At 40.5% G+C, this 14,701-nt stretch overlaps 1 protein-coding gene across 1 annotated transcript in view; it reads right to left on the reverse strand.

Moving 5' to 3' along the window:
- Positions 1–14,701, reverse strand: part of CHST9 (carbohydrate sulfotransferase 9) — a 200,621-nt gene that overhangs the window by 79,708 nt on the left and 106,212 nt on the right. The gene's annotated exons all lie outside the window — the stretch shown is intronic.

The following is a 14,701-nucleotide window of genomic DNA, read 5'->3' on the forward strand; positions in this document are numbered from 1 at the left end:
AAACCAGAAAAAGTAACAAGGTAATACTTTTATTGTTTTCATTTATATCACACTTTAACCTTAGATTTCTGTGCAGGCTTATATGTCTTAGATGTTGCAGATATTTCTATGGCTGCTAGATTCTTTACCTACACCTAATTATATCATACTCGGTAATTAATTTCATCTATAACATGTCTGAACATACATAACTTACTTTCTTTTCATATGACTCAGTAATTAATTTCATCTATAACATGTCTGAACATACCTTACTTACTTTCTTTTCATATGAAGTAAATTTATCTATGATCACAAAATGATACTTGACAGCTGAAAGCAGGACCTTGTATCCTTGGCTTTTAGCCCAGGGTTTTAAGTGATGTCATCTCTCATGGTCTATAATGTTTTTTCTCATTTCATCTGTCCTCTTTTAGACTACTATTGTTTTAGCAGCATATGGAGAAAGAAGTCCCTCTCTCCTTGTGCAGTTGACTAATGTCAGTTATTGAACATGTATGAATGGGACACGACTTGCAGTAATTTTAAGTGTCATTCAAGACAGATATTCTCTTATGTTCCGCAGGCACAGAGACAGGGCACGTGGAATGGGAGGAGTGTGGGGTTTGGGATCCCACAGCCTCAGATTTGTACCCCAAACCCACACTTATTACCTGAAAACAGGAAATGTAATTCCTCATCTAGAGCACATCATTCACTGAAATAGCTGTTCTCAATGTGGTGCCCAAGTAACACTCTTAGAAACATGTTTTACATATATATCTTTAAACACTTCCTTACAAGAATTTAGAATGGTCAAAACATCCATGAAACAAAACAAAACACTTCCCCTGCTCCAAAATAAACCACCTACAACTCTTAACACATCATTATTTTATAGAGAAACTGAGGCTTGGAGAGGTGAAACAACCTGCCCAAGGTCCTACAACAGGCTGGGGCTTGAATCCCATTCTATCAGACTCCAGAGGCCAAAGGCTTGTAACACCTGAGGGAGGGAACAGGAGCCAGAATCGATCTCAAAGCCAAAGGAGGAAGGTTGATGGTGGGAAAAATGAAATAGATCTAAACATTGTCCATCTTTCACCTACATGTATTCATCCATGGTCACCGATTAATCCAGAAACAGGTGGTTTTCAAGCATGATGTGGGAGGGGCAGGGAATGACACAACAGAAGTTCATGGTACATTCTTTTGACTCATCTAGGAAGACAGGAAGCTGAACAATTGTCGGGCAATTAAATTCCAAACCGTACATCATTTAATAACTAATGTGGGGGCTTCCCTGGTGGCACAGTGGTTGAGAGTCTGCCTGCTGATGCAGGGGACACGGGTTCGTGCCCTGGTCCAGAAAGATCCCACATGCCGCGGAGCGGCTGGGCCCGTGTGCTATGGCCGCTGAGCCTGCACGTCCGGAGCCTGTGCTCCACAAGGGGAGAGGCCACAACAGTGAGAGACCCGCGTACCTCAAAAAAAAAAAACAAATACAAACAAACAAAAAACTAATATGGCATGTGCATGGATAAATGAGAGACCAGTGTATACTGCAATTATCAGGAAAGCTGCATGGAAACCCACCACCAAAGTGGTAGAACTTGTGTCTTATCTCAGAGAACACACTGGGCAGAGAGTGCTTTACTGGTGTAGCACAGGCATGCTTAAAAGGTACAGAAGGTCAACAATGCGGGGTCATGAGAAGTCTGGTATGAGCAGAAGGGAGAGGATGGAACCCAGGTAGAATTGGAAAGCCAGCGCCGGATTGCAAAAACTCTCAGTGCCATTCTCAGGCAGAGAACTAATATGGCAAGGCAGCTCTGTGTGACACTCCATCTAGGAGGGAAGAGCCAGGGGTTAGCGGAGTGGAGGTGGCCAGAATTAGGAAATACAACCAGGGGAGAAGAGGAGAGACAGCACAGTGGAGGGTGCAAACCAACAAGGGAGAGCCTTTAAGCGGAAAGACAAAGAAGCAAGCTTGGGGTGCATTTGCACTTGAGTGACTGAAATCACTGTCTATTGATTCTATTTCTCTTATTTAAATGCTTCCAAACTTTCAGTCTTAGGGAGACAAACAGACTTGTCCAGTAAGGATCCAGAAGGTCTCTCTGTGTTGCCAGGTGACCAGCCAGACTCAAGATTTCTGCTCCCAACTCCCCCTCATCAGAAGAGGTAGCTCATGGATCCAAATTCCCACAAGGCTGGCGGGTATTAGCAGCTGGCATTTCCTGACAATTGACTGCACACTGACTTTTAGGTTTAGATTGCTTGCATTCTACTGGCAAGGCCACTCTTGCCTCTGCTCTTTAGAAGAAGAAAATTGTAAAAAGAAGAGGTGTTCCTCTCTCTTGGTGCACAGACCCACGTGTTTCTGGCTGTGTCTTGGCTCGTGCCTTTCTACAGGTTTCTGGTGGAAGCAGGCACACCTGCCCAGACTCTGATGCCTCTAGTAGGCACCCAAGCCCTCAAACCAACAAATATATTTATAAATTCATATTTGTAACTTACATAGTTTTTTACCCTTTTCAGAGCTCTTTCGCATGGAAATGGAAACAACAAGCAAACAAACAAAAAACAAAAGCTGGAAACTCAGAAAGGTAAAGCAAGTTTCCTCAGATCACACAGACAGGATGTAATAACAGACTTAGAACCCTAGTCCAGGGCATATATTTGCCAAGTTGAGAACCCAAAATAAAACAAAAAGGTGCAATGATATAGGTAAATTTTACCCTCAATAGTTTTGGATATGGGGCTGAAAACTGTAGCTCGTGACTATCTGTCAAAGAACTGCAACTTATGAACTGGATATTAAACTAGATCATGTGCCCATGGAAACTGCAGCATGCAAGATGTAGGTCACCCTTGTAATATGTAAGATGTTACCCCTGTAATACACCTCCATCAAGCTAGGACAGGGGAGTCCTGGCTTCTAGATCGAATTCTTTCATTTAGTGTACCAGCTTGGGCACGGACATTTAATCGCTGTTGTTAGTGAAATACAGCACTGTATGATTCAACTAGTAAGGACTTGTATGACACATATGAAGTATCTAATAACAACAAGTAAAATGGTGTTCATAATTTCTCATTTCATGAATCTGTGCAGCATATAATACTTGCCAAGTCTGTGCAATAGTTAATTTTCAGAGCATGTTACACATGTTGAATCCACTGTTCATCTCAAAGCATTTTAACACCCAACATTAGTACATTCATAAATTATTAAGTTGTTTACCCTTTTAATATTGAATGAACAGTTGTTGATTTAAATATATTTTTATAATTTGATTTCTTGTTTGGCATGAATAAATTAGCAAAGTATTCAAACAAGAAAACCATAGCTCGAGCTTGAAGCCCTGGATATATGACATGAAATTAAAATGCACTTATAAGTATCTGAGCATATTTTACTCTTCTAACAGCCACTAAAGATTTAACTCAAGTAAGGATTCCTAGGTTTAAAAAAAATTAGCAAAGACCCTTATTCAAGGAACTATGCAATTAACTTCATTATTCAAAATTTTCCTAGTTGTTCCTCTCTTTTGTATATATTAGCAGCAAGTGTTGTCTGATATTTAACTTATTATGTACATTTTGTTGATCACTAAAGACTAAAAATTTCATTTTTTAAATTTATTTTATTTTTAATTTATTTTATTAATTAATTTTTTTGGCCACGAGGCATGCAGGATCTTAGTTCCCAACAAGGGATCGAACCCGTGCCCCCTGTAGTAGAAGCGCAGAGTCCTAACCACTGGACCAATGGGGAAGTCCCTCATTTTAAAGTTTCAATTATTTAGGTGACTTGTTTATTCCTTGAAAATTAATCTCTTAGTACAGGGCCTTCAATAATCATGTAGTAAATGTTAGCTAATTTAAATTTAATAAATTGTTTGTCAATTATTAGCACACCCTTGGTAATTAAAAAAAAAAAAGGACACCCTTGGTAATATGAATCCCTTGGAAAAGTTGATGAAACAAAAATTTTAAGTTCAGTTGCGTTCATGAAAGTAAAAAGCTGTGATTGTGGTAAGTAGTATCATAAATAAAATATGTAAGTGCAGCAAATATTAAACACTAGGATTCGAGAACTGTGTTACCATGCCGTCATTCACAAGTCTGCAAGAACATGTACACTTCATTAAAGTCAATGGAGTGTACCCATTCATCTTAGCATTATTCATAATCGAAACATTTCAATTTTAGTTAACACACACACAAAACTAATTTAAAAGTCAAATGAGGAGATTAGTTCTACACTCCCATGTTCCTATTCCATAGTGATATCAACCAGCCAAATTTAGCCTTAGGAGGTATGAAAAAATATCTAATACAATGAATGGAAAACCTTTTAAAGAATCACAGATCTGTTGAAACGAATGTTTTTGCAACCAACTCGACAAAAATATATTTAGTGTTGTAAAAGAGCCCTCAGACAATTCTATTACAAAATGACTGAGATTATCTATAGATTTACTTCTAGATTTCAAAAGCAGTGAAACAAGAACTAGAGGATTTATGTAAGAAATACAGTTCATTTCCTAAAAAAACCCCCAAAACTAAACTGAACAGTGACTGATTGAAAACTATTTTCTGCATACACATTATAAAGACCATAGGGAATCTTCTCCTGTTTCAAATCTTTATTTCTGCCATACTCTTCTTATTTGCTTTTCCAGTTATTTTAAATAGTTTTTAAATTTTTTATTTATTTAATTTATTCATTTTTGGCTGCACTGAGTCTTTGTTGCTGTGCACGGGCTTTTTCTAGCTGCGGCAAGCAGAGCTATTCTCCACTGTGGCACATGGGCTTCTCATTGCGGTGGCTTCTCTTGTTGCGGAGCACGGGCTCTAGGTGCACGGGCTCAGTAGTTGTGGCACATGGGCTCAGTAGTTGTGGCTCGCAGGCCCTAGAGCGCAGGCTCACCAGTTGTGGCTCATGGGCTTAGCTGCTCCGCGGCACGTGGGATCTTCCCGGACCAGGGCTCGAACACGTCCGTGTCCCCTGCATTGGCAGGCAGATTCCCAACAACTGCGCCACCAGGGAAGCCCTGTTTTTCCAGTTGTCATCATTCTTTTGCTGTCTCTCTTTTTTCCATTTTTTGGTTTATTTCTTTATCAATCCCCACTATGCGTGTCACCAAGGACTGTTTCCTTCATCCCTTACTTGTTTATCTCTACATCAAGTCTTCACATCAAGTCTTTTGTCTCCAATCTATGAAGCTAATTGTTCCTGAATATCTATTTCCATCTGAGCTTCTCCCCCAAGCCTAGGTTTTATTTATTGTCGTTTGCAGATATCCAATTTGACCCTCAAGCTCAATAACAACAAAAGAGGTATTAAAATTCCTTACTTTCCTGCTAAAACACTTTTGTAACTGTTACATTCTGGCTCTTTTGTAAGCTCACCATCCTGGTACGGTCATCCCTCGGTACCCGAGGGGGGATTGGTTCCAAGGTCCCCAGGGATACCAAAATCCGAGGATGCTCAAGTCTTTTATATAAAAAGGCATAGTACAGTCGACCTTACACATCTGTCCCAAGTTTGGTCAATCTGACACCTTTCTTTCTAAGGGTTCCAGTCTCCTCAGTGTGAGGGAACATTACCTTTAATTTTTCCAAGTTTCAACCATCACCAGAGAAGGAGTTGTGTGTTTGCCTGTGCAGGCACTGTGCACCCTTGGGACAGGGTAAGGGGAATGCTTATCCGAGGAGAGGGTAATGCTGCCCAACTGGTGTTGGGGCACAGAGGCAGGGAGAGGATGCTGGCTTTGACCCTACACCCAGCTCATTCATCTGCCTGCCCAGAGCCGTGCTGGTAGCTTCCAGCCTCAGTCCTGTCTCTCTAGAAGACTCTGTGGGGAAGGATACATGTTGGCATATTTTGTCTATACTTCCTAGAGGCTGGAAATAACTTCAAGTCACAGAGAGAGTCCCACAGGGGCTCCGATACCCCATAGCAAACCTGACAATTGATAGAGGTCTCTGCACAAGAATTCTTGGTTTCATCTTCCTTCCCTTTACCACTCTGCGCAATTTACATGAATTCTTTGAAGCTCTTTTTAGTGGAATTTCCTGCTTCCAGTTTCTCTCTGTTCAATCCACATTTCCTGCTCGAGAATGATCTATAAATAGTTGGTGCATGTGAGATGTGCTGTCCCTCATATGGTCTCATCCTAACTTCTGGACATTATTTCAAGACTTTGCCTCAACCTAGTACTGGGACTGCTGGCCTTCTCCCTACTTGTTCACTGTGTCTGTGCACAGCACCCAGTGGCCCCGACGTGGGTTCTAAATCCAAATCCCCTAGGTCAGCATCCCCCTCTCTGCTCCACGTGTCCATGGATCTCTTGTCTTGAGAATTCTATTCAATGAACACCAGTGAGTGACTTGCTCATCCAGGCCGCACGTCATCTGCTTATATATATAAGCTACTCTTCAGGGACTCTAAACAAAAGTAGCATTAATTAATATCCCTTATTCTATCTATGAACACCCCGTGCTCATTTCGTGATGAATGTGGGCTCTGCATATAAGGTAGGATGGTCTTCATCAACTTAACACCTAATGATGGTCAGTGAGGCCCTTCGATGACCTCGCTGCCACCTTACCCTGTCTCTCTCCTCTGCTCACTGCCCCCTACTCTCACCTGGATCACACGGCTCTTACCTGCCTAAGCCTGTCACCTGTGCTGCTTCTCTTGCAAGACTGCTGTTCCCCCACTTGGCTGGGTCCCTGTCAACCCAAGTCTCTGGTTATTTGTCACCTGCTCAGGCAGGCCTTCCTACATGATGTCCTCCCTGTTACTGTCGTTCTTGATGTCCTGTAATATCCTGAAGAGCATCTAACAAAAACTGAAGAGTACCTTTGTTTACTTGGCTAACTCTCCTCATTTAGATAGGAAGCCCCTAGAGGTGGGAACCTGGTCTGTTTCTTCACCATAGCACATAGTATGGATCAATATATATTAATCACCACCACAGCACATAGTATGGGTCAATATATATTAATCAAAGGGATAAATATTATCAGAGCTTTCCTTAGCTCTAGATAATGTTAGAGCATCACCTTAGTAAAGGTGATGAGAATAATATATTTATATATTGCACATATATTTAAGATGTTACAAATTTGGTATATTTTAATCAATGTATGCAACAAATGATATTTTTAGGAAAGTCTGATAATTTGCAATCATACCCTTACTGCAGAGATGAGGATAAAGAAGAGAAATAGCCTGGTTGGGCTCCCTACAGCTGAAGTCATTGCTCAAGGACAGTGAATAATGCTATAAAATCACTTGTACTATAAAGATCATTATCTAAAGTCATTATCATACACAGGACATTCAAACCTCACACTGAGCTTTCTTTCCTCGTACTTCAATCCTGACAATTCTCAAAAAACCCAGACTTACTTTCTATTTCTCAGAGAAAAGGAGGCTAAATCAAGGAGACACTTGAAAATTAACAAATAATCACAAATTTATAAAAGTGCAGAGATAGCCCTGTGTTTCAGTCATTAGAAACACGCCTCCTTCTCTGCCTGCAAACTGTCCTTATTATTATTCTCAATTTTAAAAGTTGCTATCACTACTTTTTTGAGTAATAGCAGAATATTTTCACAACCTCAGGGTAAGCACAGATTTCTTAGGACACTAAAAAGCATTAACCATGAAGGAGAAAAGTAATTTATTGTTCTTTATTGAATTAAAAAATTTCAACTCATCAAAAGGCACTGTAAATAAAGTGAACGGACAAATCACAAACTGGGAAAATATTTACCATACGTGTACCAGACAAAGGGCTTCCCAGAATATAGGAAGAACTCCTACCATCAGCAATAGACAAGTGATCTGGTCAAACTGAGAAAAAACTTGAATATGCATCTCACCAAGGAAGATATACAAATGGGCAATAGTGCATAAAAAGATGGTGCAGATTAATAGCCATCAGAGATCTGCAAATGCAAGCCACGAGAGATACCATTTCCTACCCACTGTTGGTGAGGGTAAGGAGCAGCTGGAACTCTGAACATTGCTGGCGAAGTGTGGGGCAGTTTCTTACAAAGCTAAACATTTACCTTATGATCTAGCAATCCCATTTCTTGGTCTGTATCCAATGGGAATGAAAGAAGTTATTCACAGACTTGTACAGGAATTTTCAGAGCAGTCTTTTTCATAAGAGTCCCAAACTAGAAACAACTCAAATGTCAAAAATAGGATAAATAACTTGTAGTTTAGTCATACAAGGGAATATTACTCAACAATAAAAAAGGAATGAACTACGGATACATGCAACAATCTCAAAAATACCATGGTAAGTGAATGGAGCATTTACAATGTTTATTCTGTATAATTCCATTCATTTGAAGACCAAGAATAGACTGAACTAACCTATGGTGATAGAAATAACAAAGTTGTTGCTTGGGCAGTAGAGAGGAGATGGGTGGGAGGGAAATGGTGGGCTCTTGAACTGGAATTGACTGGAAAGGGCCATGAGGGAAATATTTAGGGTATGAGATTCAGTGTCGTATTTTGCGTGGCCATTATACAGGGCATATACAATTGTCAAAACTCATTGGATCGGGCCTCCCTGGTGGCGCAGTGGTTGAGAGTCCGCCTGCCGATGCAGGGGATACGGGTTCATGCCCCGGTCTGGGAGGATCCCATATGCCGCGGAGCGGCTGGGCCCGTGAGCCATGGCCGCTGGGCCTGCGCATCCGGAGCCTGTGCTCCGCAACGGGAGAGGCCACAACAGTGAGAGGCCCACATACCGCAAAAAGAAAAAAAAAAACTCATTGGATCAAACAATGTTTGGATTGAGTCAAAACTCATTGGATCAAACAAACAAATTATCTGTGTGCTTTATTGCATATAAATTGCACATTAATTTAAAAAATTAAAATATTATACTATTTAAGAAAACTTTAACACTAAACATCATTCAGAATATTTCTCTACTTTCTAGGGGAGCATTTAAAAAAATTCTTCTTCTATTGAATTCTACATGCCTGGTTTACAATATATGATGACTACAGTAATTTATCCGGTTTCACTAGGTTAAGCCTCAATTTACTGTGAAGTTCAAAACCATAAAGATAAAGAAGTACCAAAAAAGAAAAAAACAAAAAAACAAAAAAAACTCACCCTCCAAAACAAACAAAAAACCCCTGCTCTGAATCAGAATTAAGTTTTCAAAGATGAATGTCATTGCTACAGTACACCAGCAAGGGGAGCACTTACACTTTGAGAAGAATTTCATCCTCAACACGACTGAATTATTCTATAGGCACTTTAACGAGACCAAAAATTGACTTTTGGGTGTAGCCACATTGGAAATGACAGATCATTTTAATGCAAGAGAAAAAGATTGGAAACCTTGACCCTCTAGATTACTTTGCACCTCAGTGAGAAGGGAAAAAACAGATCAGTTTATTAAAAGAATATGTTCACGTAATTCAGATACCTGGAAAACAAAAGAACAACTAAATTAACTGTGGGATGCCACTTCTTCTTGATTAATTATTCCCATACAAGAATAATAATGTACGTACATCCCCTTCTCCCACAAAAAGAAGACCTCAACAACTCCACTATTTTGATGGATGCGGGAGTAACAGCATCCGTTTGTACAGAATTTGCAAGCTGTTTGAATATTGGAGTCTGTCTGAGCGTAGGTAAGACTGGCAAATGGTAATTTTTTAAAATCTTGAAGCATAAGGGCTTTTCAGTTGAGATGGCTAGGCTGCGAATCTGAAGGTTTATGTTGCATTTTTTATATATATCATCATGTTCATCAATTCTTGTAAGATTTGTAAGGCTTAATTCTCACATAAGCTCAGGAAGGCTGTAGAAAAATCTCTAACTATCCCTTCCTGCCAGGTTCAGTAATCCTGGATTTACAGAAAAGAATGTTCTGGCTGACAGTGGCAAGCATGTCCCCAGGCACATGCAAATGCAGGGCTCCCAGTAGGGACACTTAGAGTATGGGTAACTGCCCCCTTTACACGCTAACCTCGTAATAACACTAACCTTGATTCTAACACCATAGCACAGTCTCAATTCTCCTCATTCCCCAGAGAAGCTGAGCACAGAGGAACCAGCATTGTGTGCCCTGGAAAATGCCCTGAGCCATGCCCAGTGGGGGTGCTGGAATCCCCACTTGTAGGAAAGCCACATCTCTACATTCTGTAGTGCTCATGAATCTGAGATGTGCCTTCCTCCCTTGGAGCCAGCTGAGCCCGAGGACACTTGGTACACAGAAGCAAGAGTCCCTTCTGGAACCGTGTAGAACACACCTACAGAATGCAAAGCTTTAGAACATGAGCAAGTGTGTAGGCTAACTCAGCATGGGCACTTGCAGGGGCAGCCAGGAGCAACTCTTCCTTTAAAATCACACACCACTGCAGCCCTTCCACAAAGGCATCCCTCTACTCTGGGAGAGTGGATGCTAGTAACATGCAAAAAGGCATCACCCATGAATGTGGGTCCCTTTGCTGGGACATAAACCCTGCCAGAATATTCTCCTCGTGGAAATCCACAGAACACTTCTCAGTTTAAAGTCCCTAAGAAACGATTTGGAATTACTTCCACTCATGAAATAAAAGGAAATCAGGTTTTTTTTCAGTTTCTATACATGGATGTCCAAGGAAATATAGGATCCAGAGTAAGAAGATTCAAGTTTAGACTCTGCCTTGAACATTTTCTCCAGACCCCCAAGTCTGTGCTGTTACAATCTGGACTGTGTTTTTGCTGGCAAGGATTCACTGGGTTGTCCCACACTGAGCATCATTTCACTATGCAGCAAAGGATTTCTAAAGAAGAATGAGAAAAATATAGAAATGAAGTGCTGCAGCACACATGGTCCAAATTTTGAGTTTGCCACCTAATGGACATGAGTCTTGTGTTCTTCCAACTAAGCAGAAAATAAACCAAAATTAACTCCCAAAAGTTAACTAAAACCTGTGAGAGGTACAAAGGGTAGAGATGAAGTAGAAAGGAGAAAATATACATGGAACCCAGAAATGGGAAAAATACTGATTAGAGGAGGAAATAGAAGGAAGGTGTAGTTAGAGCTAAAGAAAGGAAAAAGATAGAGATGTTTGTGTATTTTTAAAAATTTAATTTTTAATTGATGTATAGTTGACTTAACAATATTAGTTTCAGGTGCACAACAGGGTGATACAATACTTTTATAGATTGTGCACCATATAAAATTATTATAATATTATTGACTGTATTCTCTGTGACTTACTTATCTTATAATTGGTAGCTGTTGTGTTTTTTTTTTCTTTCAATTGAGAAACATTTCTCCCTTTGAGGAGATCTGTTTAATGTGTAAGGCAGATGCACATTGCACATTAGGGAGGGAAGGAGGAAGCCCAGACAGACAGAGAGAAGAATCTTATGTTTAAATGTTCTTGTCCTGCCTTAAAATATACATTTTATTTCATTACCAGATATACGATTTGCAACTGTAAAACACCTAGAAGGAAACATAGGCAGTAAGCCATGTGACATTGGTCTTGGTGATAGTTTCTTGAAACTGACCCCAAAGGCAAAAGTAAAATAAACAAGTGAGATTACATCAAACTAAAAAGCCTCTGAACAGCAAAGGAAACCATCAACAAAATGGAAAGGCAACCTACCAACTGGGAAAAAAATATTTGCAAATCGTTGTGTTTGTTTTTAATGAGGGGTGAGTTGCTCACCATATTGGATCGACCGGCATACAAACCAGGTAGGAATGAATGGCAGTTGAAGAGGGAGTGCTCATCTGGCTGGCATGGCACCAGGTGATTAAAGCACATTCCAGAAAGGGCTGATGTACATTTATGGCATGTGGGAGAATCCCCAGCCTGAGACCCAATCGGGAGACATGGTGTTTCCTACCCTGGGGGAGGCAAAGATGGGCTGCACATCAGCATGGCTCCTGCCATGCAGGGAAGGACCACATGTGGGGAGTGAAGATGTTGTATGATCTGGAACAATCTATACATCCTCAGGTGACTGCAAATGACTGAACAGAATGTACAGGAAGCAAGGTGCTTAGAGGTGAATTCTGTGGGACCCCCTGTTGGCATTCACAGAAGAGTGGGTTTTGGGAACCAAGTCTGAGGAGAGAGAAGAAAGAGCTCTGGGGTTTCCCAACCCCTAATGAGTCTCTGCAGTTGTATTTTCACAGAAACCTAGAGTTTTGTCTGAATTTGACAACGTTTTCCTAAGGTGCTTATATTCATTATCTTCAAAGATCTTGGATAGTAGCTAGCACCTTGAATTAGTATATCCTTCATGAATAATTACTCACTGAATGAATCAACCCAGTTCCCAAAAGAGGAGTGTGTCTCCCATTAATTAAAATAGGAGTCAATAATGGGTAAAATATAGCCTATATTTTCTTTATTACTGCCAGTTGGCATATGAAGGATGCTCTCCAGCCTTTCAAATCTCCCTCTGAGGGAAGTTAAGCTGACTATCAAGATAGATCTTGGCAGCTCTCTTTTGGGGTCCCTAAGGCTCACTAAGCATTTAAGAGAACACTGGACATCATCCTAGTGGCTGGTGAGATAACCCATGTCCAGGTGTGGGAGCGGAAGCGTGGTCCTGCCTGCTGCACGCAGTGAAGTCTGTACTGAGGTCTAGAAAGGGTGCTGGTGACATGAGGGACCAGCAGCATGCCCTTGGGCTCCTTTTTATTTGGTTCATGTGCCAATTTTTTATCCCAGAGGAGGCAGAAACCTCTTTCACTGCCTTGTGTGCTAGGGAAGAACTAAAACTCGAGTGGAGGAAAGGCTGGGGTAGGTATTGTGAGCCAAGGGTGGTCAGTGAGAGGGGAGGAGGGGGCAAAGGGTCTGGCGGATCTCTAAGTAGCAGCCTGTGTCTGGAGCTCAGCTGGTAGGAGAGCAAACAACCTTGGGAACTTTGGCAACTCAACTCTCTTACTTGATAATGACAAGAGCCTTAGGATCACAGGCAGCTGACCCTGAAGAGAAAACACTGCCTTCTGCCAACCCAGTGTAGAGGCTGGAGTACAGGTCTTGGAGTACCAGCCACCAAGGTCCTGGGATCTGCACTGATCAACATTCTCAATTGTTCCCTTAATGACACAGTGCCTGCTTTGACCTTCCCCAACCCCAGGCCATCAGATCATCTCTACTGGCTGCTCTGGAGCTCTTAAGTGTGACTGTACATGCAAAGTCATGTTTTCACAAGGATTCTTAATGCTGCCTAAAAACATTTTCACATGTCCCCTTCCAATTTTCATTCCTCATTCCAATTTTTCTTTCTCTCTCCCTGGGGATAAGCTCCTATTCACAGATGATAATCATCTCACAGCTCTCATCTGTAGAGCACTTTCATGTGAATACAGTGTACATAGCTTGTCTTTAATAATATCAACAACCCATATAAGCTATGTATTGTTATCCTCATTTTATAGACAAGAGCACAGTGAGGTTAAGACAACACTGAAATGTACATGGGTTACATGACCTGCCCATGTTATATCACTCATGGGCACCTGAGCTGGGATTCAAACTTGTATCCTCCTAGTCTATATCCCATGCTCATCCAACAGTATAACGGAAAGAAAATTGAAGCTCTTAGATATAAACTCCCTCAAATTTCTTTATATGCAACTACAAATTTTAATTAATTAATTTCCCCTTCTCTCCTCCAGCAGGGAGAAGCTGATTCTGTCCTGTGTTCCTAAAAGTTCTCTCAATTATTCACAAATAGTCTTATCTATTCCCATTTCTTCACATTTCAGGTCTCTGCACATGACTCTCAAATCTTTCTGTGAGCTCCAACTGTTGTTTCCAATCACTAAGGAAGGGCATATTTTTTAGTAATATACCTTTTTATAGACCATATACTGTTCCTCCACCTCCTCAGCTCTCCACATCTAACACGTCTGCTCTGTGTTTCTTAAGCAATCCATGTATTCCCTATCTCCATATGTTTGCTCATACTGATTTGAAACGTTATCCTTCTCTCTACTTGTAGAAATTCTTTTTATTTTTTTTAAGAATGAGCTCCAATGTTATACCTGCTACGAATAGTTCCCCAACTTTTTAGTCAGATTTAATGGTATACTTTCTGTGTTGCCAAAGCACTTTGCTTACAAGGATGAATAACACATCACTTACCACATGAGAAAACTGTCTTCATCTCTGTTTCAACTTATGGGCTGCCGGCACAGTGTAGACAAGAAGACAGTTTTATTTATCTCTACACACCTTGAAGCAATAAGCACAGCCCTTGGCTAAGTGTTTGTTGAATGAATGAATGGTGATTTAGTTACTGCTCTGATTTTTCAACATGCCCCAAGGAGGGCATGATCTGATTTTGGGGTTATTTTTTTCTCACCTTAAATCTTCACTATCAACCTGGGAAGTTTTCTAGCCTGTTTTGTGAAAATATTGAGTTTTAAATTTAAAAAAATTACCTGCTGTATAAAAATCACAGAAAAGGAAAGGAAATGATACATCATTTTTCTTGTAAAAATAAACACACGACTGCCATCCAGGTGATCAATGTACCAGATAAGCATCCAAAGAATTAAAATTTATATTTGTAAATTAAAAAAATAAGATAATAAGAATTGATCCTCTTCTATTAACAAATGTTTATGTTCACATATAATACAATAGTACTTTTCATTAGATTGGAATAATGAGTTTGGGGAGATGGGAGGAACAGGGGGATGCT

This window comes from Mesoplodon densirostris, chromosome 15 (assembly GCF_025265405.1).
Source record: "Mesoplodon densirostris isolate mMesDen1 chromosome 15, mMesDen1 primary haplotype, whole genome shotgun sequence".
In the NCBI taxonomy this organism is placed as follows: domain Eukaryota; kingdom Metazoa; phylum Chordata; class Mammalia; order Artiodactyla; family Ziphiidae; genus Mesoplodon; species Mesoplodon densirostris.